At 46.8% G+C, this 27,475-nt stretch overlaps 1 protein-coding gene across 2 annotated transcripts in view; it reads left to right on the top strand.

Annotated features, from left to right (window-relative positions):
- The window catches only part of PRRG1 (proline rich and Gla domain 1), a 364,802-nt gene that overhangs the window by 114,377 nt on the left and 222,950 nt on the right, over positions 1-27,475 (top strand). The window lies entirely within an intron of this gene.

Below are 27,475 nucleotides of genomic sequence, written 5' to 3'. Positions count from 1 at the left end.
TTTTACCTGGCCTTCAGTGCCTTTTCAGGCTGAATGCGATGGAGCGCAGGTTGGGCAAAGGCTAGCAGTTACCCCTGATAAACAGTTATATCTTCGTCTAATTGGGCAAGGCAGAACACTGTGGCTGTGATGAGCTCCACATGGCTAGATATATTATATTCGGCGATAACTGTTTGACTGTTGGTGTCTGCATTCTGACAGCAAATGCAAACACAAACACTGGTTAGAGTGCACCGGAGTTCTGCAACATCACAATATTGCTTGTTCATGCTCAAAACTACCCTGATGATGACCCAGTAATTATAATAGGGTTGAAACACCATTGACATCAGGAGTTTTTAGACAAGGACATTTTTTTTTTTAGGCTTGACGGACGCATATATTTAGCTCCACCAACAGTGTTTTGTCGTTAATTTGTCTTTTGGCTCACCTGTATATGGAAGCCTCCTTAATTGTATCCCTTTCTCGCAGTGTGATCACAAAAGATACAAACAGGACCTTGTATGCATAAAAAATATGTTGAATTAAAATAGTGATTTGTTTTTAACAAGAAAGATTCGACATGATTTTAAAAAAATACTGATGTAATTCATATAATCTATGGACAACTAATAACTTGAGAAGTAATTCCACAGTGAGCAATTAGTGCTAATATATATGCTACATGTGGTGAAAGTTTATATCAATTTATACTCTTACCCTCACGTTTCTTTGATAAGGACAGGGTAACGTTACCTGAGAGTGAGATGTTGTTGATGATATTTCTCTTGGCCTGCTAATAAAGAGCTATGAGCTGGACTGCTGCCCTAGATGGGCTATTTTCATTCAGGTACCGTATATTGGGACAATAACACACAAAAAGCTCTTGTTGCACGTCACACATTAAGTTAATGCTACTTGGGTACCCCACTACTCAATTTCAAGCAGGAAGGTTGTAGTGTATACAAATGAACCCACCCATTACATGTGCTTTTAACAAAATTGTAAAACAGGCCAGGTGTATCATGGTGAATCCTCAGTCAATGAGGAAAAATATGACTATAGGAAGTGCCTCATGTAAGCAACCACCAGGGAGCGATTGGCAGGTTCTCGCCAAATTACTCACTCTCTCATCTGCAATTTTTTTTAATTGGGGAACGAAACCAACACCCAAAACGTGTGGAAGTATCTTATACGAGTGCAGCCTAAAAACTATTCTTTGTGTATGGCGCACATCTCAACAACTCCCTATGACTCCCCGCGAACGGAGTAGAACTTCTTGTTCACAAGCATAATAAAGTTAAAAATGAGTTGCGGAAAAACACTCCGCATACATCTTTAATTTTGTAGTGCCCGCACTCTAATTAAAAAACATACCTTGCTTTGGACCATTTTATGTGCAACGGCTGTATTTAGGGACCCTAGTTCACATCTTTTCCTGGACGAACCTCTGCTGGGGTAAATGTAGTCGTACTGCAGGGGATGGAATTCTGTCAAAACTGATTTTGAGCTTGCCAGGTCTTAGGCAATCTTCCAACTAGTCATCTTAGTAATATTTGTACTAGACCATACTGTAGCCTACAAGAACATATTACTTCATTGGTGTTTGTTCTGTGTCTATACAGGCTTGCCTACACCTTGAATATGCCAGTTAGGTAGGGCGCCTGCTTTAAGAGCTTAGCTCTGTCCCAATGCCCAGAGGTTCAAAAATGCCAGCAATATGGCTAATAAAGGTAAAAAAAAATGCTGAGCCCACACACAAATGCAGATTCTTATATACACCAATCGACGGCCATTATTCCCCTGTGAAGTGGATTTCTATAATTTGTGAACCTATGACTCGTGAAGGTGAACCTATTTTCTCTAAGGTATAGGCAGGATGGTTGGAAATTATTTAGCAAGCTAGAAATCAGTAAAATACTCACAATAATACTGCAGTGGAATGCAAAGTACTTCAAGAGTGTCCTGAAAGACGTTGACAAAGCAGCTGACAAAGTGAAATTACCATTGTTGAGAATGGTTGAGGGCCCTGGAGGAAGAATTTGCTTTAACAATTTTTCAGGTGCAATGATGTCTTTGACAAGAGGTAGGAATCCAGTTGATTTGTCTTTTATGATAAACTGACTTTAATGTATTACAGTTATAGACAAGCACATTGTAGTTAACATTAAAAGTGAGTAAATAAAATCAAAAATGGAACCTTTGCGTCATCTGGTAGATTCATGGAATGAAATCTGTTTTCTGGAATACAAGGTAGGACCTTAAACATCAAGGAAAAATGTGTTACGATGTGTACACTGTATGAAAAGTGGTTATTAGTTTGGGAGGATGGGAGTCCTTTCCAGGTAATCAGTCCAGAATGTCAGGTTAAACGCATAGTTTCAATAATTTAAACTTGGACTACACCCCTGGGAGCTATGGAATATAGTAGACCGCTTTAACTTAGGAAAAAAGTGTGTAAAGTATTTAGCAGTATGAAAACAATTAAAACGTCAACACACATCAATAACAATTTGTTTGGGCCTCTTAGTTAATGTGCCAACCAAGATCCAGTGTATAAAGTTTACGTAGAATAGTCGCTTGTTCCAAAACTGTTACCCAAATGTATGTCAACTACATAGCTCCACCCTAGGGAACTCCCAGTAGCTACACTTTTTCCTCGCCTCACTTCATATCTATTGTCATTTTGTAAAAAGGTCTGAAAACATGCCTTTCCAGCAACCATTTGGGCTGCTCACTAGCTAAATGCCTTGTCACTGTCCATCCGATCATCCGTTTGCTGTGTGGCACCTTTACAGCCACGCCTCTCCCCTGGTTTGTCTTCCCTTACTTTTAGCATTGTGGCAGCTCTTGCTGCATAAGAGCTATACAAAAATACAATGAGTACAAATAAATGCACTTAGTGTCCCAACAATATAATTTATAATAAAAAGTAAATATATTAACTGAACCACAAAAAAGTTTGAAAAAATGGAGTAAAACTTTGTATCAAAGTTGTTGCAAGTTCCCGTTAAAGTTGAAGTTTAAAGGTTTTTGGAAAACAAAAAAAAGTTGAAGTTCAAGAGGGGCAATTGTGCCTGCTTGCTGAAGTGGGAGTCCTCAGTAAGGATGCATCACAGGTATTCTTTTTCCTACTAGAGCAAGAAATGGCTGAAATGGCGAACAGAACGGTCATACATTTTAGGTCTCGCCTGAGCCAGAGCTTTAGCGCTGCTCTCGCGAGAGCTTTAGTAAACTGTGGGATTTGGAAGTGCAAACTAGTGCTTTCAGGCCTCCAAATACAGTGCATGTGCGCCGGGTGCGCGCACCATTTGGCAGCCTGCGTGATCATTTTGCGGCCGCTTTGATGTTCTCAGTGAGCCGCGCGGCCACTGAGAACATCAATGCAGCCGCGAAAGTGCACACCATTTGCCAGCCTGCGTGCCTGTCTCCCCTTAGAGGGCGCGACGTGCCCTACCCCCTCCCTTTTCCCACTTACTGCTTGTTTCTCTTTCTCACTCTGGTGTATTTCGCCCTTTTCCACGCGCTGTCTCGTCATTCTATTTTTATTCTCTTGCTTCCCTCTACCTCATATTCTCTCACACATATCATTCCATCTCCTCTCCTCGCGGTCTCCCATCTTCATGTTCCACCCTCTATCACACCCATCGCGCACTGCCCCCACGCTCCTGCTCTTTGCGTTCTGTCACCCCTCTCCTCCTAGCTCCCCTGTCCCCCCTTGCGCACACCCCTCCTTCCGCGTCTCTGCACATCTCCCCGTCTTATGCTTAACTTCCTGTGTCACTCCTGCCCTGTCGCGCGGACAGCGATGAGCTGCTGATATCCCTGGCCCTATCTCTCTCTCTCCAGCAACCGCAGCCCTGTTGGAGCCTCACCCCCTCCATTGCAGGGTGATGCTGGCAGTATTATTGTCCTCACAACAAATGTCTCCTGTGTGTCCTGCTGCAGTCTCGCGGTCTAGTTTTTAAACACTGCTTACGAGATGCTCTGTTGCAATCTCACTATCACCCCTCTGCCTAGATGTTTACAAACTGCCCCCCCTCTTTTAAATGTCTCTTTTGGAAGGTGTTTTTAAAGCTGCTCTTCAGCCTTCCTCACTAACGTCCTCTTCTTTGATTTCTCCCCTCAGACCTTCCTATAAACGCTTCTCCCGCCCATTTGCTCCTTTCCAGGCGCATCTCTTCTTCGTCTCCCCCCTCAATCCCTGACGGAAAATCCTCACACGACTCTCTGAACCTCGCTTAGTGCACTCTTGCTTCTTTCTCTCCTCCACATCACCCCCGTGCCCCCCCCGGACTAGTGCCTCCCCATCTTCACCTTTATTTCTATAATCCTTATTCGCCTTTCGTCTCCCCCTCGCCCCCTCACACCCCACACTGTCCGGTCAGCCAGCTGCTCTTCGTTCTCTCCCTCTCCCTTCTTCACGGCCCTCCCCAGAGCTCTCACGATCCTGTATTCACTCACACCTACCCCTGTACCCACGCACCTCTTCTCCTCAACTGTTTCTTTCCCTCACTCTGGATTCCTCAATCTCCCCATTGCACCCCCAGACACCCCTCTGTTCACCTCATCTGCTTGCTCTCCCCCCCCCCACGCTGTTTCCCATTCCCTGGAATCGTACTGCTCTATAAACTGTTCTTTAGCAATATTTTTATTGGCCCCAGACACCCCTCCGTTCACCTCATCTGCTTGCTCCCCCCCCCCCCCCCCCACCCCCCCACGCTGTTTCCCATTCCCTGGAATCGTACTGCTCTATAAACTGTTCTTTAGCAATATTTTTATTGGCCCCAGACACCCCTCTGTTCGCCTCATCTGCTTGCTCTCCCCCCCCCCCCCCCCCCCCCCCCCCTCCCACGCTGTTTCCCACTCCCTGGAATCGTACTGCTCTATAAACTGTTCTTTAGCAATATTTTTATTGGCCCCAGACACCCCTCTGTTCACCTCATCTGCTTGCTCTCCCAACCCCCCCACGCTGTTTCCCATTCCCTGGAATCGTACTGCTCTATAAACTGTTCTTTAGCAATATTTTTATTAAGCATTTTGGCTCTGAGCTGTTGGCGCACTACAAATAAAAGCAGGCAGTAATTATGCAAGTGTGGTGGGGCATCGACAGGGCATGGGGGGGGACGGACCAGGGGGGGCAAGGGGCGAACGCAAGAAGGCGACGCTAAGGTTTTTTTTATTGCTCATAGGTTTTGTCTCTTCAAGTGGGCTGTCGCCTTTTTTCCAGCTTTCTTTGCAGGCCGTGTCCTTTGACACATGTGCTGTTACTAGCAGGGGGCTAGTTTTCATGTATTTTCTACTTATTTCCCCTTTCGTATATATTACGTTATCTCCCTTGCGCGCGCGCACACACCCACACACACACACGCACACACACACACACCAAATATCTGGCTAAACACTTATAAGAACCCAAAGGCGAGACCTATTGGCTTTGTCAATGCTTGTTCTCTGGTTGTGCAGCTGCAGGAGACACCAAGCACCATAAAATTGAGAATGCAAAGATCTCAACAAACCCAGGACACTGGGTACTCCGTGTTGGCTTCATTAAACGTCTTACATTTTCAGGTCATTTGTTGAGGAGGATTCGAGGTCTAGCTTAATACATCACCGTAGTGCAAGTCCAGGTACAGTGCAACACGATCACAATTGTAATAAAGATGCCCCACTTCAGATTTGTGAGTACAGAACACTTTTAAAATAATTTGCTAGTCTAGAAGTATATTTACAGCATGAGGCTGTATATGGTGGAAAGTACAGTGTTCCCCATAAAACAGTAATACGACACTTTAACATCATAAAACCAAGGTTCCTCGTTATGCTTGTTTTTATACACTGGTTACTAGTTGACTATGTACATGGGCACTGTCTTAAAAAACTAAGCAAAGTAAAACAGTGGAGTTTAGGAAACATGAATAAACTTGAAAAATATTTCCAAATATGAGTCAGAATTGCGAGCCGCCTTTGATCAAAACAGTGGAAAATGAGGGGACTGCATTCCTTTCGCCAAAACAAAGTTGTTTGTAGTATTTATTGTTCGCGTCTCCAGTTTTCACTAAGACTAAAACAATGCAGAAACAAAGCAGTTGCACAGGATAGACCGTATACTTGTACTTGTTAACTTGTAAAACAAGGACAGCGTCTCTGTGTTCTGATTTGCATTGAGTGGATCGTGGAATTCACGCTTGCATCCTGAGTTTAGGGCTGGGGTGTTTGTCCCTTAAAAAGGAGAGATCTCTCTAAAGGTTCCATCTCAGCGGCTGCTAAGTCAAGGAGGATAAAACCTTGACGCTGATGGGTTTGGATAATTAGAAGATGTATAAAATTGATGGGTGGAAGACTATTGGCACTAACTATTACTCTTGAGCCACACAGGCCCTCATACTCCAGCTGGCCAGAAGGTCAGCTCTGTGTTAGGCCATCTCAGAAAAAGCAGGGCCAATTGAAGAAATAGAATAGGAGTGAAGCGCGGGAGTGTACTTTCCAGACAGTCGCTACTCTGGTCTCCTCCACTTGTTGCACTAGTTGTATGGGCAGCCCTCTTCTTGGCTCTGGTAGAAGCAGAGAGGGTTTCAAGGTGTTGTCTGTGTCTCTAGACTCCATGGGCAACCTTGGGCTTCCATGCCTGGAAGGCCAGCAGCAGTGCAGGCCAGCAAAAATTCAGCAGGGCCATTGGAGCTTGTTCCAATCTGAGAGCAAATGAGCAGCCCTCCGCTACATAGTCTGGCAGCATTACCGCAGCAGGATAAATGTCCATAATTTCTTGAAAACACCAGAGGAAAGATTGAGCTTCAATGCCTGAGTGCAGTCATTTGGGCAGTGACTTAATGTGGGTGCATCCTTCACATTCAAAGGGTCCAACTAATTAGGCGATGGCACTGTTTACATCATCACAGAAGAGCTGGAAAAAAAACCTCTTCAGAATGCTTTGTACTGCTCACTGTGTACGTGGTGACAACCAGGTACTCCTTCGTGGAGGTGCAATGGTAAGAAGCTGTTTATTCTCTCCAAACAGGTATGGGAACACAAGACAGCTGAGGAAAAGGTGGGGGAAGTTGGGTAAGAATGGCCTCTATTCTCCATCATCTCCAGCATCCCTTTAATAGGGTCGGGTTCCTTCTCTGGATATATTCTAGAACCCTTGGTCAAAAGACCGTTGATACCTGCTTGGAAGGGTGGAGGGGAGAAATAACTTGTCTCATTAGATTTCACAGTCCCAAGAAATCATGGCTCAGAAGAATCATCAACTCCAGGTTCTTATTTTATTTAATTTATTACAAAGCCAAGAATAACGGGATATACAAACACTGCAAGATAAGGAAGTAAAAGTACATCGGAACTAATACAAAGCCAAACTTACTGGCAAAGTTGAGGCGGTAAAGCATACAAAGAAAGACCAGTTCTGAGATTAGGACGCAGGAAATGACTGTGCCTACAGCAAGATTATTCTTCATTGGAGGTTCATTAGTAAAAAGCATTAGTCTGTCCCTACTTTACCACTAATGTGACATCCCTGCTTAACATTTCCCAAGCAAGATCAGGAAAAGTTGTCCTCACGTGAAGACTTCCTAAGAAGTACACTCACTTTGAATAAAGCTTAAAGCTACAGAGCTCATTCTGAGATGCTCCTTCTTTCGCCATCGGGTCTCCTCTCCTAACTCAATCCCCGAGGCACTGTTCCTAATTTCAGCCTGTGGCTCAATCCTAGAACCATTAGGTGCATATGTAGACTTCTTCATCAAAGAATTTGTTCCTAATAAACAATGCTACGTTAGAGATTCAATGGCAATGATCAACCTCGTTGAACATCATCCATACAACCCTGCATCTGAAACACTATGTACTATGGACGTTGAATCACTATATACCAACATACCACAGACAACCGCCTTGTTGGCAATAAAAAGATTCTTGACTTAAGACCACGTCCCCATGCCGTTCCAACCACTTTTATTTTACAACTCCTAGAAATCTGCCTCACACGCAATTTCTTTCTTTTTGACAACATCTACTACCAACAAATCAAAGGTACCTCAATGGATGCAATTTTTGCCCCTAATCTGGCAGTACTTTTTATGGACCAACTGGAATCCAATGTCATTCTCACTGATTCAAATCCTTTCTTTCCTTGCATTTGCATCTGGCGCAGATATATAGATGACATCTTCATAATCTGGCAAGAGAACACAGAATCCATAAACTCTTTTGTACATTGGATGAATAATAATTGTTCAGGCCTATCATTCACTGTCACGACCGACAAAGAATCCATTGCCTTCCTAGACCTTTCAATCTTCCACTCTGAAGGGGAATTACTTACACGTCTGTACCGCAAACCAATCGAGCGGAATACTCTACTGAATTACACCAGTAACCACCCAAGGGCCCTCAGAGACTCCTTGCCCTACTCTCAGTTCCTTAGAATAAGGAGAAATTGCTCTTGCAAAACCGACTATTTCAGAGAAGCAAACTATCTCGCCTCAAAATTGAAAGCAAGAGGCTACCCTAAGAGAATCGTAAAGAATGCCTCTAAACGCGCATGGTATTGCCCAAGGGAAATTCTGCTGACCCCCAAACCTAAAAAAGAAACACAAAGAATAGCCTGTGTAACTACTTTTTCGCCAGTTTCAAATAAACTGAGAAAAATGATACTCCATCACTGGCCAATTTTGAATGCAGGAACACTCACATTAGACAAACCACTTTTTGCCTTTAAAAAGAACAAAAATCTAAAGGACCACCTGATCCGTGCTGCTCTACCCTCTACTGTCAACACTTCCACTCTTGAGGGTACTTAGGGCCTTCCGCCCATTCTAGGGCATTTCAAATGCAGAAATTGTAATGTTTGCGTTTTTTCAATGGAAGGAAAAAGTTTCACGTTTAATAACATCACTGCACTCAGCAATTCCTTTTCCAACTGTAACACTGCAAATGTAATTTACCTCATCATGTGTCCATGCCAAAAGATCTATATTGGTCAAACAACACAAAAAGTAAAAACAAGAATTTGCCAACACAGAAGCCGAATCCGGTGCAAGACTCCAAATGCGCCACTGGTCGATCACTTCGGAGAGGCCAATCACAATGAGGACGACATCCGCTGGACAGTGTTGAAAGTGTTGAAACTCCCACAACGTGGAGGCAACATGGCCCAGATCCTAAACAAAGAGGAACTAAAAGCAATCATCACCTATGATTCAATTCGAAAAGGCCTAAACGGGTCTGAAGATTGGACAACGCTCCTTTAAAACTTTATTCAAAAAGAGACTTTCCCTTTGTGATTACCCCTGAATGGCTGAAACTGAATTATTCTACAAAAAACCAAAACATACAATTTACATGTAAATTGTTCGTTATTTTGACCTGTATTGCATTTTTAACATGTTGTCATAACCTGTTTTACTTATAGTCACTGGTATTGGTTAAACTTTATTAAATCACATACCACGTTTTTTTCCCCACTCCAAAATGGCTCCCACGCTCACGCCGGTCCCGGCATCGTACCGACACAGCCCTTCTTTTATTTCTACCATTTCTTCAATTTATACCAATCACCACTCCCTCCAGTCCAGTCCCCATTGCCGACTGACTTGGACACCCCATTGTGACTGCGAGACTCGGACGAGGTAAGCGCTACGCCCGCTCAACCCCTGTGACCTCCGCCCCATCTTTACCCCAGTAACGAGATTTCCCCTCCATCTAGCTCCCACAAGGAACGCGGACAGCCATTGTAGCTGCCGATTGAATATCATACTAGACTCGCCTCTTCAGTCAACCTTCGAAGTACGCGTGTCCCCACAAACTATTAACTACGGTAAGCATATCTGACTATGGGTTGTCCTTCCACAGAAGCCCTCCTTGATACGAGCCTTGCGGTCGGGTCACCATTGGCCGTATGCCATCTGCGCATTCTGCCTGGGAAATAATTTTTTAATTCATTAAATTTTTTCCCCGCATTCAGCCCTTGAAGAACAACGGACAGCACAAGTAGCTGCCGCCTAGATACCACACCAGACGCGCTCCTGTATTCCTTGGTCCAATAGCGTGTCCCCCTTAACTACCAGATTGGTGAGCAGGCTCTTCTCACTTGACACTCCCGTCTGGCCACCAACTAAGTCACCGTTTAACACATGTCTCAATTTCAGATACTACACCGTGGCTGACCTATCACGCTGCCTCGGTTTCCGTTCTTCATCCAGAGCAAAATTCACCCCCTTGAAGTCGCGAATACTTCGAACCGCCAACTGTTGGCTTACTTATATTCCACTACCCCTCTTTAGGTAACTATCACTATCGTTCATTGCCAAACCTCTAGGCTATGCAACTTGCACGTCTGTATCCAATCACCATCACCAGTTTTCAATGACGCGCACCCCATGACAGCTTCGCACACCAACTGTCGATTCATCGCATGAACCATCATCGTTCCAAGGCTATTTTGAATATTGAACTCACACGCCTTGCCCAACACCTGGCACTTCTTCTAGCATCTGATACCTCCAGCACAATATTATCTTCGTGCGAATACTCCACCATGGCCACATACACCATTAATTTTCCGCATTGTCACTTGATTCCCTCCACCACCATCTGTCGCATGCGGCACTACTCCTGAGCACATATTTGCCAATTGACTGTTGTCTTTTTGAGTACTATTTTACGCAATGCTGATTTTATGTATTTTACTCTCTCCTTCTTTCCTTCATTTAATGTCCACAGGCGTTATAATCAAACCAGGCATTCTTTTGACAAATTGCTATAATAGTTCCACATTGTATCGATTGTGTAAATGTACCGTGGATACTATTGGCTAGAGCTTACTTAAAGTTGATTAATGTATTGTAAGCCCCCATGATCGCTCCAAAGCTTGTTTGCCTGTTATTAATTTGTAATTGCCTCTTAATTCTTGATCTTCCTTTCCCCCCTCTGTTGAAAACTCGGTACAGGATTGTGCCCTTGTTTCATCAGTCTTCACTATTCTAACTTACATTCTTTTGAAATTCAAGATTAAATGCTCCTCTGTCCGGCTGGACACAGGAGGAACTCACATAGGTCTCATTGAAGTCTATGTAGAACTGTTTTTTCCTAACTAAGATTACGCTAGGGACTATTGTTAACAAAAATACGATTTCACCCGTGGTCCTTAGCTACCTTTACCGGGTTCCCTTGTTACTTATACTGTTCCTAATTCCAACACCAAAATCTTAGGACACACCCATCTTTGCATCACACGATCACCCCATCCAGCTGGACACCTTCTTGTAGATAACTTTCCAGGGGGCTTCGATCCTCCCAGCCACTGGCTCGATGAACTTTATTCCCAGGCCTTCTCCAGTGAGAAAGAACACGTCTCACATTATCAGCACTATTCGTTCAAATGCATCCTCCCCTCCCTTAGCCTAACTCCTAAAACAAATGCGTTATTTTAACTAACAAAGATGCTGTCCGCCACCTGCAACAGAAACGGGAGAAAGATGAAGACTCTCCATGTACCAGAATATTACGAACGCTTCAGTTATGAGAGCCAGGGAAAATACACAAGAGGCCTACAAAATGGGCTAACATAAGAATTAATATGATCTCCGTTAATCACAAGTATACATGAACGTTATTATTGTGCACATACAAATCAGTGAGTTACATGTCACGGAACTAGATTCTTATTAGTCATTTATGAAACTAACATTATAATTTCACAATTTAAAGTACGATTACAATGTACATTTCACCACGTTGCACGAAATATCTCTACCATTTCACTTTACACATTATTACATTACACATTGTAATGACCAAATGTTAATACGACATAAGAATATATGCAGGGGCAGACTACTTGTGATTATATTGCACCCCTACAAATTGAAGAGCACATTCGGCTCCATCACCTTGATTCCCATCCCCATTTATGTCCGTGCATGTGAGTGCTGGGCCGGGTCCCATGGATCCCCAGTGTGCTTAAGGTTGCAGCCGGCTCTTAAAGAATTTTTGCCAGTTTTCTGGCTTGCTAGATTGTTTAGGGACCTCATTGGTTGCCATCGCCATTCTGTTCTTTTGCCATAATCTGATCAAGACTGCTGGTGGGTGGGTTGGGTCAATGAGTGAATACAGTATCTTTCGGTTCCAAACATGGGCTAAGATTTCTGGGATGGAGCCCAGCTTATTTCTGTGGGGTAGGTTGTAGATGCGTGCTGTGTGGGAGTTTCACAGACAATTATGAGTGGAGACCCCTATGCAATGAAAAACTCTGTAAAGTATTTGTTTCCAGTGAGGGGGGGGGGGGGCGATGAGCGATTTTAAATTAATCAGATAGCGGTGGTGCCACCTCTCTGCAATCCCTCAGGGTGACGCAGCATTCTGTATTGAAAAATACCAACTTGACATCTTCAGCGCCAAATGACTTACATTTGAACACAAACTCGCCCCATTGACTTTGTAAATTCTGCTTGTATTTGGAACTGTACTCCCAGAAAGCATAACCTACTCCTGAATCAGAGGTTGAAGTGGGCGGCATCTATTTGGAACGATGTGTCCAAGCTGTTTTTTTTATTTTACCCCAAAACAATCCAGTACATTTAAAAAAAAAAAAAATACTACTGAATGATTAATGCGAAGTTGAGTTGCCCATGACTGAGTGGGAATGATGGGGTCTCCTGTACTGTGTAGCGAGAGAAGGGTCAGACAAATAAACTAGCCATCTCTCCGGGTTGCCTGCTACCTTTAACAAATGTAAATGTGTACATTTGGTTAATCAGCAGATGTAAAGATGTTTGGGGACTTTAATTGATATAATTACTATTCTGTTTGGAGAGTTACTTTAAGGTCACCACCAGTTCAGGAATGCCTCGTTGTAATGGAAACCCATAACAAAAAAACAGGCTTGTACAGAATACAGTCTGATTGTGTATTACTAAAAAATACATTTCAAATCTCTGTAAATACTTAAACGCTGAATCTTTTTGCACATTTTGCTGCAGCCTATCTTATATTGTAAATGCACCTTTAAAACTGCTATATGGGAGGAGGAGCCCAGCGCGCAACCAAGATGGCCGCGTAGGTGCGAGGCTCCCGAGGACCTCCGCAACCTCCTACGATTATCCTGCAATTATCCTGCCCTGGATGAGGGGACTATGTTGGTGAACCTGAGCTGAGGTGGCACCCGTTTCCCGCTTCCGAATCGGACCTCTGACACCGGAGTGAGCACCGATTGAGGTGTGCGGCCTTCCCCTCGCCGGACCCCGGATTTGCGCTGTGGGGTGATCCAGTGACAAAGTGAACAACAGCGGCAGGCAGGGCCTGGCGACTCGCGTGCCCCGCACTTTCTCTTTCGCTTTCGCACCACCTTGTCGTCTCTGCGAGGTTGGGTCGCGGAGCCCTTGGTGTTGGTGTGGTGTGGCCTTGCTGGGAGACCCTGCCTGCCTGCAGGCTGTGATCCACCCCGCTGCTCTGAGGGGGCCCCCCCGGAGCTCGTGCCTGCTTTACTGCCCTACACGACGTGGCTGGTGCGACTGGGAGACTGGTGGCCATGGCCACGAAACAAGATGGAGACCGGGCAAAGACCAAATCGACCCGGCGTGGCGCCGTCCATCAGGCCAACAGTATGGACCGCTATACCCTCCAGAAGGGATCTCCCGATGGACCGCGCAAGTCCCCTGAGAGCCCTCCTGATGCCCCAGACCTGCCCGCAGATTTCACTCTGCGAGATGTTATGGGCGCCATTGCCGAGATGAAGGCCTCGGTGGGCCAGCGGTTTGATACACTGGCGCAGAAGATTGACTCGGTCCTCGTGGATGTTGGCCTGGTGAGGGCCGATCTTTCCAAAACCAACGACTGAGTAGAGTCTTTGGCCCACACCGCATCGGGCCTAACGACAGATGTGGCGGCCTTGCAAACAGAGGTGCGCCGGCTTAGTCGGGCGACTGCGCTAATGGATCGACGCCTGGAGGACTCCGAGAGTCGGGCACGGAGGAACAACATCCGCATTATCGGGGTGCCCGAGGGACGCGAGGAGGCGGCGGCGGATCTCTTTGTGGAGGACCTGATTGCTACCCATCTCCAGCCACGGGGGCTGAGCAAATTCTTCGCTGTGGAGAGGGCCCACAGGGTTCCCGGGGGAAGGCCGAAGGTCGGAGCCCCTCCGAGACCTCTCATCGCCCGGATTTTCAATTTTCGGGATAGAGACGCTATCCTGCAAACCTCCAGACTGCATGGACCGGTCAAGCTTGACAATATGGAGGTTAATTTTTATCCTGATTTCACCCCAGCGGTCCAGAAGCAGAGACTGAGCTTCCTAGGCGTCAAACGCCGTCTTCGGGACCTAAACCTCAAATACGCCATGCTTTTCCCGGCCAAGCTGCGTGTGGAGGTGGATGGTCGCACGCACTTCTTTGATCGTCCCGAGGCGGCCGGGGACTGGCTGGATACTCTGCCCGGGGATCGTGATCGGGGGGGCGGGGGGGGCGGCGGGGGGAGACGGCACGCTGGATCAGGACTGAGGGTCTAATATTGGGCCTCACTCTGGACGAAAATGATGCCACTTTTGATTCTGCGTCAGTTTTTGTAAGTTCCCCTCCTATGGAGGTTGTGTTGGGTCTATTGGGGGTTCTCCCTCCTCCTCTAGGGGGTTTAGTTAGTCTAACTATATATGGGGCGACGGGCACACTGCACGTTGGGGGGGCTGTTTGGGCTCATGCAGGGGTGCAGGGAGGGGGGAGTTCTAATGGGGTGGGTGGGTAGGGATGGGGTGTTGTTCGTTTTTATCACAAGGCAAACGTATTATTGTGTTAGTTCTAAAGTGCTCTCCGGGGTACGAATGATGGCTTCTGTATATGATGGGGGGTAGGGAACTAACTTTGTTGTCCTGGAATGTGAATGGACTGGGGGACAGGATCAAACGGGGTGTGGTCCTGCAGTTTTTGAAGCGAATCTCGCCCGATGTAGTCTTTCTGCAGGAGACACACCTCATTGGCAACTCCTTCTGCGCCATGAATCGGCGTGGCTATCGCCTAGTGGCTCACTCGGGCTTCACGTCCGGCTCACGGGATGTGGGCATCATGGTGAAGAACTCGCTCCCGTTGGAGATTGATGAGGTGCTCCACGATGATAGGGGACGTTATACGGTCTTGGTGGGAAGACTGGAGGGCAAAGTGGTTGTCTTTGTGTCAGTATACATCCCACCGGGGCTGCAGTCGACCACCTTTGCGGACCTTGGGCGCCTTCTCCTTGGCCTTCCGGGGGGGGCTTTTAGTTGTGGGGGGGGATTTTAATGCGGTGGTATCTGGATCTTTGGATCGTCACCCCCCTAGGGACCTCCCCCGGCCACAGGCGTGGCTACCCGGCCTCTTGGATACATTTGGATTAGTGGACTGCTGGCGTTTAAAACACCCCACGCAGCTGCAGTACACTTTCCACTCGGGAGCCCATGGTAGTCTCTCACGACTAGACTATGTCCTTGTCCCGGCGGCCTATGTTGGGAGGGTGGGAGAGGTACGCCATTTGCCACGGGGTATTTCGGACCACTCCCCGCTCCTACTGCACTTTGATGTCTTTCCGAGGGGTGAGGGTAGGGTGGTCCCAATCAATCCTTGGTACCTGCGCGACCCCTCCATTCGCGCTGAATTGATTAAATCCCTTCAGCGATATTTTGATGAGAATGTGGGGTCTGTGCCTTCGGCCATACCGCTATGGGAGGCCTTCAAGACAGTACTCCGAGGGGAGGCCCTATCCCTTATTTCCCACGCCCGGAGGCGCGAGCGGGAGGAGGTGACCCGGATGGAGGCTGAAATAGCCGAGTTGGAGGGGAATTTAGAAGGTGGGGTGACGGATGCTGCATTACATGTCCTCCAACTCAAGCAAGCGGCCTACAGGGCCCTCGTCACGGAGGCGGCCAGGGGCCTCAGTAGAGAGCAACAGGGGCGACTGTATGATGTGGGTGATAAGGCTGGTAAACTTATAGCGTGGTTGGACAAAAAAGAGAGAGCGAATCGTGTGGTCCCGCTGATTGAGAAAACGGATGGTGTGTGTGTAACTGAGCCAGAAGAAATTGTCTCCTGCTTCGCGGATTATTTCCATGGGGTGTATTCCCCGGTGTCTCCCTGCTCGGAAGAGGATTCCCGTGCCCTGCTCAGTGATATCGCGCTGCCGTCCCTTTCCGGGGAGGACAGGGTGTCGTTGGACGCCGCTCCCACCTCCGACGAGATCGCCCTCGCCATACGCTCGGTCGCTTCCGGCAAGGCCATGGGTCCGAATGGTCTCCCTATCGAGTTGTACAAGTTGCGACCGGATACGCTGGCACCCCACCTCCGGGCTATGTTCCTGGCGGCACACTCGGTGGGCTCCCTCCCGCCGGACCAGCGTCTGGCTACAATCGTGGTCATCCACAAGGAAGGGAGACCTCGGGACCGGGTTACATCCTATCGGCCCATTTCGCTATTGAATGCGGAGCCCAAGATTCTCGCCAAGGTACTGGCCAATCGGCTGGTCGGCGTGGTGGGCGATTTGGTTCATCAGGACCAGTCTGGCTTTATTCCCCATCGCAACACAGCCCTTAATCTGCGGCGTTTGCACGGTGTGCTCGCACGTGCCCCGTTCATACGGGAGCCGGCCATTTTGGCGTCCTTAGACGCCACCATGGCGTTTGACACGCTTGAATGGCCATATATCTGGGCGATGCTTGGATTTGGCCCAGGGTTCATCAGTTGGGTCAAATTGCTGTATTCGGGCCCATTGGCGCAGGTGGTGGTGAACGGAAGAGTATCGGCTCCGTTCGAGCTGGGCCGGGGCACACGACAGGGCTGCCCCTTATCGCCGCTCCTCTTTGCACTTGCCTTGGAGCCCCTGGCGGAGTGGCTGCGGTGGGAGCCTTCCATCCGTGGTCTCCGCTGGACCCCTGAGTATGAGGACCGCGTATCCCTATACGCTGATGACATCCTTTTGTACCTAGCTTCCCCACGTAAATCACTCATAGTACTGGTTGATGTTCTGCATTCATTCGGTCGTAACTCCGGTCTGGTCATCAACTGGGCTAAATCGTGTGTGTATGTTCTCTCTGGGGAGGCTCCTATCCTCCCGCGGGGCTGTCCGATCCAGGTCGCCCCGCAGGGATTTAGGTACCTGGGTGTCTTCATTACTCTGGACCCGGAGGCTCGGTATGATCGGAACTTGCTTCCCCCCCTCCAGCGTCTCAAAGAGGATGTCGCGCGCTGGCGGCGTTTGCCGCTTTCGCCGCTCGGCCGGGCGGCATTGTTTAAAATGATGTCGTTGCCGCGTTTCCTATACGCGTTGCAGAATACTATGGACCTCGTCCCAGCGCGCTACTTCCGCGAAGTGGAGAGTTTGCAGCGCCGCCTGTTCTGGGACGGGAGGCCACGTATTGCCCTGGCTAAGCTGACGCTCCCCTGGTATGACGGGGGGATTGCCCTCCCGGATATTAAACGGTATTATTGGGCCTCCCAGCTAGCTGCGATTAATCAGGGCCTATATGGGCCCGCCTTAAACCCGGCGTTTGAAATGGATAGGATGCTACTTCCAGGTGGTGACCATAATCGAGCGCTCTACTCTAGCGCGCCCGACGCTCGCCTAACGGGCCCCACGCGTGTCATGGTGCGAGTGTGGCACGCGGCCAATGCTGCAATGGGGTGGAAGGACCGTTTGACCCGGGCGTCACCACTATACGCATCTGAGCGGTTGGGCTCCTTGTGGACCTCGAAGGGCTTTGAGAAGTGGGATTTAATAGGCATCAGCAAAGTGGGGGATCTCTGGACGAGGGGAGGATTTAAAACGTTCGAGATGCTGCAGACGGAATTTCAGTTGCAGGGCAGCGAGTACTTTCGGTACTTGCAGGTCCGGCATGCGCTGGGCTCCGTCTTTCCGGACGTTGCCTCCATCCCGGAGTGTTCCCCCCTGGAGGATAGAGTGCTGGATGGACACGTCCCTGACAGCACGATCTCACTGATCTACAAAAAACTGATCAACGACCGCTCAGACTTGTTGACTGCCCTTCGTGAGGCTTGGGTAGCCGATGGGCTGGAGCTGGACGACGAGGACTGGATCTCCGCGGTGGCCTCCCCGAAAGAGGTGGCCATACCGGCTCGCCTTCGTTTCGTCCAGCTCAAGATACTCCACAGGGTCTACATGACGGGGCCAAAGCTCCTGCGTATGGGCTATGCTGAGGACGGTTTGTGTAGGCGTGGGTGTGGTGCGCTGGGGACTTTTCTGCATATCTTGTGGGAGTGCCCGGAGGTGGAGGGGTTCTGGCGTGGTGTGCATGAGGTGCTGTGAGTGGTCACGCATGTGGCGCTGTTGCCCGAAGCGAGGAGATGCCTGTTGAATGTGTGGGAGCCTACCGATTACTCGGTGCCGCAGACGTGGTGGGTGACTCTGGGGTATATGGTTGCCAAGCGTGATATTGCCCAGCTGTGGGGATCCCAGAGGCCCCCGACTGTCTCGGCCTGGAAGGAACATATGGATTGGTGCATGTTTCGGGAAAAGGTGGTGTATGTGGCGAGAGGTAAGCCTGCGACATGGGTGAAAGTGTGGGGCCCCTGGAACGCCTACCGCGGGGGAATCTGTGCTCCACCGTTATTGCCCGATCCGTCGCCGGCCCCGTCCCCTTAGCCAACTCATCCCCCCGGTACCTGGGCATTAGGTGTACCCAGCCCTAGTTCTGATCTCTCCCCCCCCCTCTTGAGATTCCTATGGATGGCTAGCATCCCCCCTCTAGGGGAGCACGTGTTGCTATTCCGATTGAGGATTGCCTTGTGGGTTTGTTTGTATTTGTTGTTCTTTAAGTTTAAAATGGAACCGTATAGTGGGGTCTGGATAGTGTGGCTCGCAACGATGTTACCTCCTGTGCATGCTCGGCCGCAGCATCATGTGTTTTATAAATGTATATCGTATGCTCCTTTTATTGCTAGCGGCCGGCCGGAAGGTTGTAGGCCCATATTTGTATATTTTTTTGAGTCTTGTAATAAACGGTTTAAAAAAAAAAACAAAAAAAAAACAAACTGCTATATGTTGTCTAATACTGCGTGTAATACATTTTTTTAAACTAAAGGCTTAAACATTCACAGTGGTCTCAGTCACAGGCTGGGAATTTATGGCTATTTCTCCTGTGCACGAACCAAGATTCAAATCAGTGACAATCCATTTACACTCCAACCCCCCTCCCCAAAAAGTGATTGCATTAGTCAACTGAGTTCTCCTAACAAATCAATGCATTTACCACAGATGAATTTAACTTGCCTCAATTTTTCATTTTAAGTTGTATGCATTATATATAATATGAAGTACCCTGACGGTGAAAGGCCAACAAATAGTTACAGCTTTTGTTTTTTCTGGCTTTGTCTGTGATTCTGCCCCCACACCTACTGACCCCTCCCACATTGTACTCTGGATCACAGTTCTAATTCTTTATGTACTTTGATCTATATCCTTACTAGTATCTCGAGGACCACTTAAGGGCTCCTGAGATTTATTTTCTTTTTAAATAAACTTTATTTTCAGAATACACAGTTAGACTTTAAGCCCCTTTGGCGTTAATGGTTAGGATGCACTGTCTTTGACACAAAATGTCAAGGTTTGTGAGCAACATACACATTAATAGATTTATCCCATATGACGCACTACTGCTTTTGAAATTAAAACAAGTGCATAAAACCTCATTAGTAAGGCAGTTTGTCGTGGAGCAAATGCATACATTTACCGAGAGCAGATGGGATGACAATGGTCCACGGTCTATTGAGCAGGCAACACCACTTTTTAATGCTATCTTAAAATGACAAATTCTAAGTATGTTTTTTTTGGTCTCACGTCAGACAGCGCATGTCCTGTCACTTGCAAGATCTTTTGTTAACTTAAAATGGACTTGCAGCCTGCCCATTACTTACCATTGGTTAGCATCATTTAATTTCCCTCTCATTTCCTTCCAACTCATTGCCCAGAGTGTGCCCGTTTCACTTGCTTTTCATTTGTTTGCCCCGTTCCCTGTAGCATTGATCAATTACTGATTAATTTCTTTATTGGTCTCCTTCCGCTGCCTGTGCTTGGTTGCGGTACTTTTTAAAAATGATTTGTTGCTTCCCTCTTCATTTTTACTCCCCCCATCGTCGACCCTGCTTGACCACTATTGTTGCTTTCCCCCAGTCGCTCTGCCCCCACACGTCGCTGCTTGCCCATAGTTACTGCCCGTCCCCCTCGTCATTACTTGGGCGTTGTTGTTGGTTTCTCTGTCTCACTCCTGTGTTGTTGCTTGCCCATTGTTACTTCCTCAGTCCCCCTTGTAGTTGCTTCCCTAGTCTCCCACTCTCCTTGTCGTTGCTTTCCTTGTCTCTGCTTCCCTTGTTATTACTTCCCCAGTTTTCTCATTTTTGCTCGACTTTACATCCTCTCCTACCAGGAAAATAATTGCTATGTTATGGCCAGCTTGGCCGTGTCATAGCCCTTTTGTTTCTAATTTTCATTTCTGACTTTACCAATGCTTGTTCTTTTTAATATAACCTGTAGAAATCTGCATTTAGTTTTTCTAAACACTCCCTATGTGGTCATGCAAAGGGGGTTTAGCTGCAGAAAGAGCCTATGATTTGCTCAGGGTCTCGCAATGTGTAGAATGCGGAAGCCGATATAGTTTTTCTGTTACCTCGATTAAAGTCCAGATTCAACCACATTAACTGTCCAATATTGTAGAGTTTACATGCTGCTCGCCACTATGAGCATTCACTGGTGTCGTGATGAGCCTGTCTGTTTCCCTTGCTGTAATTTGGGATGCGGAGAGACTAAGTAGTGGTGTTGCTCTGTCCCCACAACCAGCATCATTAACTTCAAGTGGTATTCATGCAAATCCTCAACAGCCCAGATACAAAAAATGGCAGAAATAAACACTGCAAACACAAGGAGATGATGGGCGTAGCGCTGAAACTTTTCAGACATTCACCTCCAGTCACAGATCTGGGTTGAATCCATCATCATTCTTTAGCTCACTTCGCCACCCCAGTTCAGATCCAGCCATATGCAAATCAGTCTTGACCCTGTGCCTCATGGGAACAGTCAAGACCGAACTGCGAAGCCAGGTCGTCCCTTTACCTGAAAGAAGCATCCTGGGACCGGTTTCGGGGTAACACCCCATATCATCTAGGCTAGCTTGAATCCAGTGGCAAAGTGAGCAAGGGACCCACGTCTGGGCATACCCTGCCAACTTAGGGCGAACAAAGAAACGAAACACTCACACCCTAAACACACCAAAACAACCAAGCTATGCTAACATGGCATCCTGAAACACAGTTGGTTCCTGGTGTTCTGTGTCAGTTGGGAGCAGTTAAGACTACAACATGCTGTGCAACATTACTAAACGACATTGACAAAGCCAGTAGTTCTCACATAGTCGAGACCTATGGCTTTGCCAAGGCTTGTCATTAATCAGTACTAACCTTCACAGTCAAGCTCGAAGGGGCTCATTAATATTCCCAGTATGACAAATTAACCCTATGCCTAACTAAAAAGTGGTTCTGCTAGCCACATTCTCGATCACGTTCATAGCAGTTCTATCCAGCCTTATCAGAAGAAGCATGAGCAACCACATCTGTCCTCAAAATAGTTCATGAAGTGCCCAAAATTGTCCTATAATATCCTTAAAATGCCCCAAAATACTCCCATCATGTTTCCAACCATCACTAGACGTCAGAGTCATAGGAGATATACCCCCATTATATTGCATGCGTTCTATTGCATGACCATATTATTGCATCCATTACATTGACCAAACGAGCTTCCTTTCTAAGCTGCATTGGTAATCTGTTCCATCTTTGTGCTGCAGTGATGGAAAAGATAGGCCACATCGCGATGATTGGTGGAGCTGCAGAACCACTAACCGAGATTGGGCACTAAATCTCATGGACCGTAAAGGATAATGCTACTTATCTGTTAAAAAAATCTTTATTACATTTTCAAAAGCAACAAATGATAAAGAAAAAGGTGACATGGGACATCCACAACATTATCGTGAAAGGTCACAGTATGGGCGGCATCAGGCGTTACCAGTCCATAGCAGCGAGGTAAGTACTAATCAAGGAAGAGGTAGGGAGCCTAAATAGGTCTATCACATCCACCGACCCACACATCAACACAAACACAGAATGTCTCTCAGTAACAAATAAAAAAGAGCGCCAAAGGTTACTCAACTCGAAGGACTCCATTTACTGGACATTCTCGACGCAACAGCGTTATCACCTGTTCCACATCTCCACCCTCGCCATCCTCAAAACCCAAGTCATAGTAATTCAGCCAGTGATGCCATGCTTTTCTGAATTGGTGGGGACAACCCCTGCTTTTATACATAACTCTTTCCACTGCCATAAACATAGCCATACCTTCTTCCCATTCACGCACGTGGGAACCTCCCATACATCACAGGACCTTGCTATATCCTGTTTCGCAACTACCATACCTAGAATACAGAAGAAGAGCTGAGCTCTAGGAACATCAAGCTCTGTAGGAATACCCAGAAGTATGTACTTCGGGTCAAGTGGAACGTCCACCTCCCAAGACAGCCTGAGTAATGGGACAACCCAAAGTGTGTGGAAGAAATCTCCCTGGGCCCCGTACATCTGAAACACTCTGGGGAGCCTGCCTTCCCCACTCTATGCATTCTGGCACAATCATAATAAATTCGATGGAGCAATAAAATACTGTATAAACTACTTAAAACTGTTTGTAAGAACAGAACAGTTGGTAGAGTAAACTGCTTTGTGAACAAGACATAACTATTTGAAGACAATGTGCACCTGGACTGGAAGCCAGTGGAGTGAAACCAACGCATATGACATGTGGTCTCTAGGTTTTAGGTCTAACCTTGTTCCATAGTTTTGGACTATTTGAAGCTTATGAGTCAAGTAGTGCAAGACAACCACATTAAAGTCCTCAAGTTGAGCCAATATGGATGCTTTTTGAATCTGCACCTTGCGTGAGAAAGAAACCAAACATAGTCTCTTCGGATTTTGAAGCTGAAAGAAACAACAAAAGCTGACCACTGATTTAATCTGTTCACCTAGGGCAGAGGCCTTCAAACTTTTGTAGGTTGAGCCCCCCCAGCTGTATTTTTTGACATGTCGGGCCCCCCCACCATCTGACAGAAATTTCTGGAATCTGGTAAACTACATATTCGACCGCCACCCGCATATCCTGGGCCATATCCGGCAAATAATGTTCAACACAATAAGAGTGTTTAGTAAACTGCATGTTTGTGAGTGGGTGTGGTTAAATGACAGAGGCTTTTTACACAGCTCAAAAACAATTTTCCAAGCTAAAATGTGTGCAAATTGTTTTTGCTAGGATGCTATATTTTACAGAAGACAGATTGATAATAACACCACCAACATTAATGTGACAGGTGTGCCTATATTTCGCCACAGAGACAGTCAATCTGTGGATGGATTTTTGCTAATGCCATCCTCAGGCTGTGCTCCACATCCACTAATTTTACAGCGAATAATATCTGTGAAATCCTCCAATTTCTCATTTGTGAGGGCCCGTTTTGATCTAAAAAATCTTTTTTATGGATGTTGCATGAAACAAACACATTTCTCTGCGAATAGTAATAGACTCTCCCACATCAATCACATTCAAAAGAAATGAAGAAAAAAACGGTATTCACAAGAATCTGTTTGGGAATTATTCAAGGCCATCAGGGCAAAAACAACTTGGCTGTCTCTATCAAGGGGCCCCCTAAAAGGCAGGATTGCAGTGCATGTAAATGTGTACTTTTGTACTTTAGGACGAAAACTTGATGGGGCACGACATGCCCATACTTGTGTACAGCGGCGTAACTAGATGCAAACTTCAGGGGGGGGGGGAGCTAACACTCTCAGCCAGGGATGGCCATAGCACTGGTCGCACACAGTGCAATAGTATTTTTGGCACCCCCTCCCCATTTGTTCCTTCTCCATGAATTCCCTCACTACCACTCACCAACAGTGCACCTCATTCTCTATAGCACCTTTCATTTTTTTATAGCACTACTCATAGTTTACTCAGACTCAGTTCTTTGATCTGCATGGTACACGTTCTTTGTAGCAGGCACATCATCCCTCTGCGCTGTGTGGGTGGCAGGAGTGCCCATGTGAGTGCACAGTGAGTGATGCATCAGTGTGAGAGTGAGGTCAGAGGAGTGACTGCAGGGTGAGTGAGGTGACCATATGAATTTGGGTGCGGATGTAAGTGCAGAGTGGGACGAATGAATGTATGGTTAGTGGTGAGCTTGCTTGAGTGACATTGCAGATTGAGCAGTGAGGGGGACAGGTGAGTGAAGTGTCACATGAGTACAGGTTGAGTAGTGTGCTCGTGTGACTGCAGGGTGAGGTACAGGGCGATCAGCGAAAGTGCATTGTGAGCGCAGAGTGATCACTGTGAGTGCAGGTTGAGCTGGTGAATGCTGTGAGTGCATGGTGATCAATTTGAGGGCATTGTGATCGCTGTGAGTGCAGGGTGAGTGTGAAAGTGAAGGGCGAGAATGAGAAGAGAGTTGTCTGAATCCAGGGTGCATTCCCAGACACTTGAGGTAACTCAGCATATTATTGGTAGCGGCGTATGGTTTCAGATACAAGTTAAACTATTGCTATTATGGCCTTAATCAGGGATTGAGGGTGGAGGAAATAAATAATGTGCTGGTCTTGCAACAAACTTTCAGTTTTATGATTAGGGTTGCCAGCTCAGATTCAGATTCAGATTTTAAAGTCTTTATTTCGATAATAAAATCACAAAAGACAACTAGGTTTACACAAACAGTTAAGGTCATACATTATAAACACCACATACTGACCAATTTACACACAATAAAAACTATACATTTAAAAATAATCCCAGTTGAACATCCCATTTGTATTTAGACGATCCGTTTGTGTATACAGTTCCTTATTAAAACATAAAATCAATAAATAAAACCATCTTAAAATACAGTGCAATATCCAATTTTAGATTAAAACTTTTAAAAATGAATCGTATGATCAAGCAACTCCTTGCTATTTATGGGCTCTAATAATCCAAGCCCAGCCCAAAAATTTCGCTGTGCTCACCACAAACAACTCTGAAGTATTGGTCTTTAGTACCCGAATAGCCTCAGCGGACCTACCACAAGTAAAGCGTTGGAACAAAGGTTTTAACCATTTTTTGCGGGGGTCGTGGTACTTGGGGCAGACAAATAAAAGGTGGCCCTCTGACTCCTTGTGGCCAGGGCACCATTTGCAAAATTTGGTTATTCCTGTGCCCCAATATTTAACAAATGTATTCAGGGGCAGAGAACCCACCCGAAACTGATGGTAGAGTTTCTTATCCAACGGCCTGGTAATAATGTCCCAATAGTTCTCGCGGGAAGGGTCCAGCTTGTTAGCCAGGAACCTGCCAGTTAGACTAGTGGAGCTGGAAGCAGACACTAGGGTTTGTCGGACCGAGGCCCAGTACAGTGCTTTAAATTCTGGTTTGGAGGGAAACACATTAGTTCCAGGAGACAACCACAACTGTTCCAGACCCATTTGGACCAAAATGGTTCTAACCGTACGTAGCCATGGAATTCTCCCGGATCCCTCCAGGGACCTAACTTCGGCAAGCTCCTTAGCAAATGAGACAAGGTCAGGGGAAGACCAAATCCGTCTCCAAAAGGCAACCAATCTGTACCTCGCCATCTCGTTGATTGGATTGCATCCCAAGTCCAAACAAAGGGGTATAGATGGAGTTGATTGAGGAAGCCCCACTAAATTCCGCAGGAACTTGCACTGTGCTTTAAACAGGCTAGATAGATCCGTGTACGCCCAAAGATCCGCTCCATATAAAATAGCAGCGTTAATCTTTGCATCGTAGATTTTTAGCGCGGGGTGCACTCGTTTAGTGATGGATCTCTTTTGTTCCCTGACGAGACAGCCAGTTAGGCGGGCCAGTTTAAGCTGCTGTACAACTACCTGCTCCTTCCATCGCAGGCGAAAATCTAATGTAACCCCTAGGTAGGACATGTGGTCTACTTGTTCCAAGTTGACACCGCCCATCATTACCGAGCTCCGAACCGAAGTATTCCTTGTGAATACCATGAACTTAGTTTTGCTCACGTTAACCTTCAGGTCGTTGATGACACAAAACTCCTCGAAGCGGTTCAATGCCCGTTGTAAACCGCTTCTGGTCTTAGAGAGGAGCAGAGTGTCATCAGCGAAGATGAGCATAGGGAACTTCTTCCCGGCCAGGGAGGGAGCGTCTGTTGGAAAAGTATTGAAAAAGTTTACTACCTGGTCAATAAATAGCAAAAAGAGAGTGGGCGCCAGGACGCAACCCTGACGAACCCCGCGTGTTACTGGGAAACTGTCCGTCACTTGTCCTTGACTGCCCCATCGAACCCTGGCAAAATTGTCCTCATGCAATTTAACGATTACATCCAGAAGTTCCAGGGGTAAACCTAGGTCTCTCAAGACGCACCACAGTTTGACCCTCGGAACCATGTCAAAAGCAGCCTTTAGATCAATGAAAGCGGCGAAAATCTTCCCCCCACCTAACAGCACCACCTTCCAGTACATCAGGCAAAATCTAAACACCTGGTCGATGGTACTGATACCAACTCTAAAGCCTGCTTGCATAGGGGACAAAATGCACTCTGAAACCATCCATCCCTGAACTCTGCCTAAGATCATTCGAGCGATGACCTTTTGGAGAGAATCAATAAGGCTGATCGGGCGGTAATTGCCCGGGTTGGACCGGTCCCCTTTTTTATATATTGGGAGGATCTCGGCCCCCTTCCAGCTCATTGGGATTCTAGCTCCTTGGGCAATTGCATTTGCTAGCCTAGTGATGTACGGAATCCAGAGTCCTTGGTTGGATTTAAACAGATCAACGGGGATTAGGTCCATCCCAGGAGCCTTCCCCCACTCAGTCAAACCCAATGCTAATTCTGTTTCCTGTTCAGAAAAGAACAGGACCCCACCGTGGTCCAACAGTGTGTACTCATCACTTAGCAGGGTAAAGGGTACAGAGATCTCAGACCTAAATTGGGTTGCATAAAAATCCACCCAAGTTCCGGGGAGGACATGACTAGAAGGTATTTTCAAATCTGGGTCCCTGCCCCATTTGACCAATTCCCAGAATTTCGTCTGGTTATTGGATGTCGATGCATCCAGAAGATCGGACCAATGCCTATCTTCCCACTCTCTTTTGGCCTCCCACTGGATTTTTTTATACTGGGCCCTGGCTAGCTTGATATCTACCATAACCCGTGACTTGACCGCCTTGACTAATTGGCTGTAAGCCTCCCTGCATTTCCCGTTATACCATTTCTGACGGGAACATAGTTTTTTTGGCGGGACTGCCAGGTATGGACTGGATAAAAGAATTTTAAGCTGTTCAAAACAACCTTCGTGGGTCTTGGTGACATGATCAAGGCCAACCCCCTCAGGCACAATGGCCGTAAGTTCGTTCATCGAGTGGGTAACCAATTGTGTAATACTTTCATGGAGGGTGGCATCACCCACTA

This window comes from Triturus cristatus, chromosome 8, assembly GCF_964204655.1.
Source record: "Triturus cristatus chromosome 8, aTriCri1.1, whole genome shotgun sequence".
NCBI lineage: Eukaryota > Metazoa > Chordata > Amphibia > Caudata > Salamandridae > Triturus > Triturus cristatus.
Note: the sequence above shows the minus strand (reverse complement) of the source record. Positions and strands in the feature narration are given on the sequence as shown.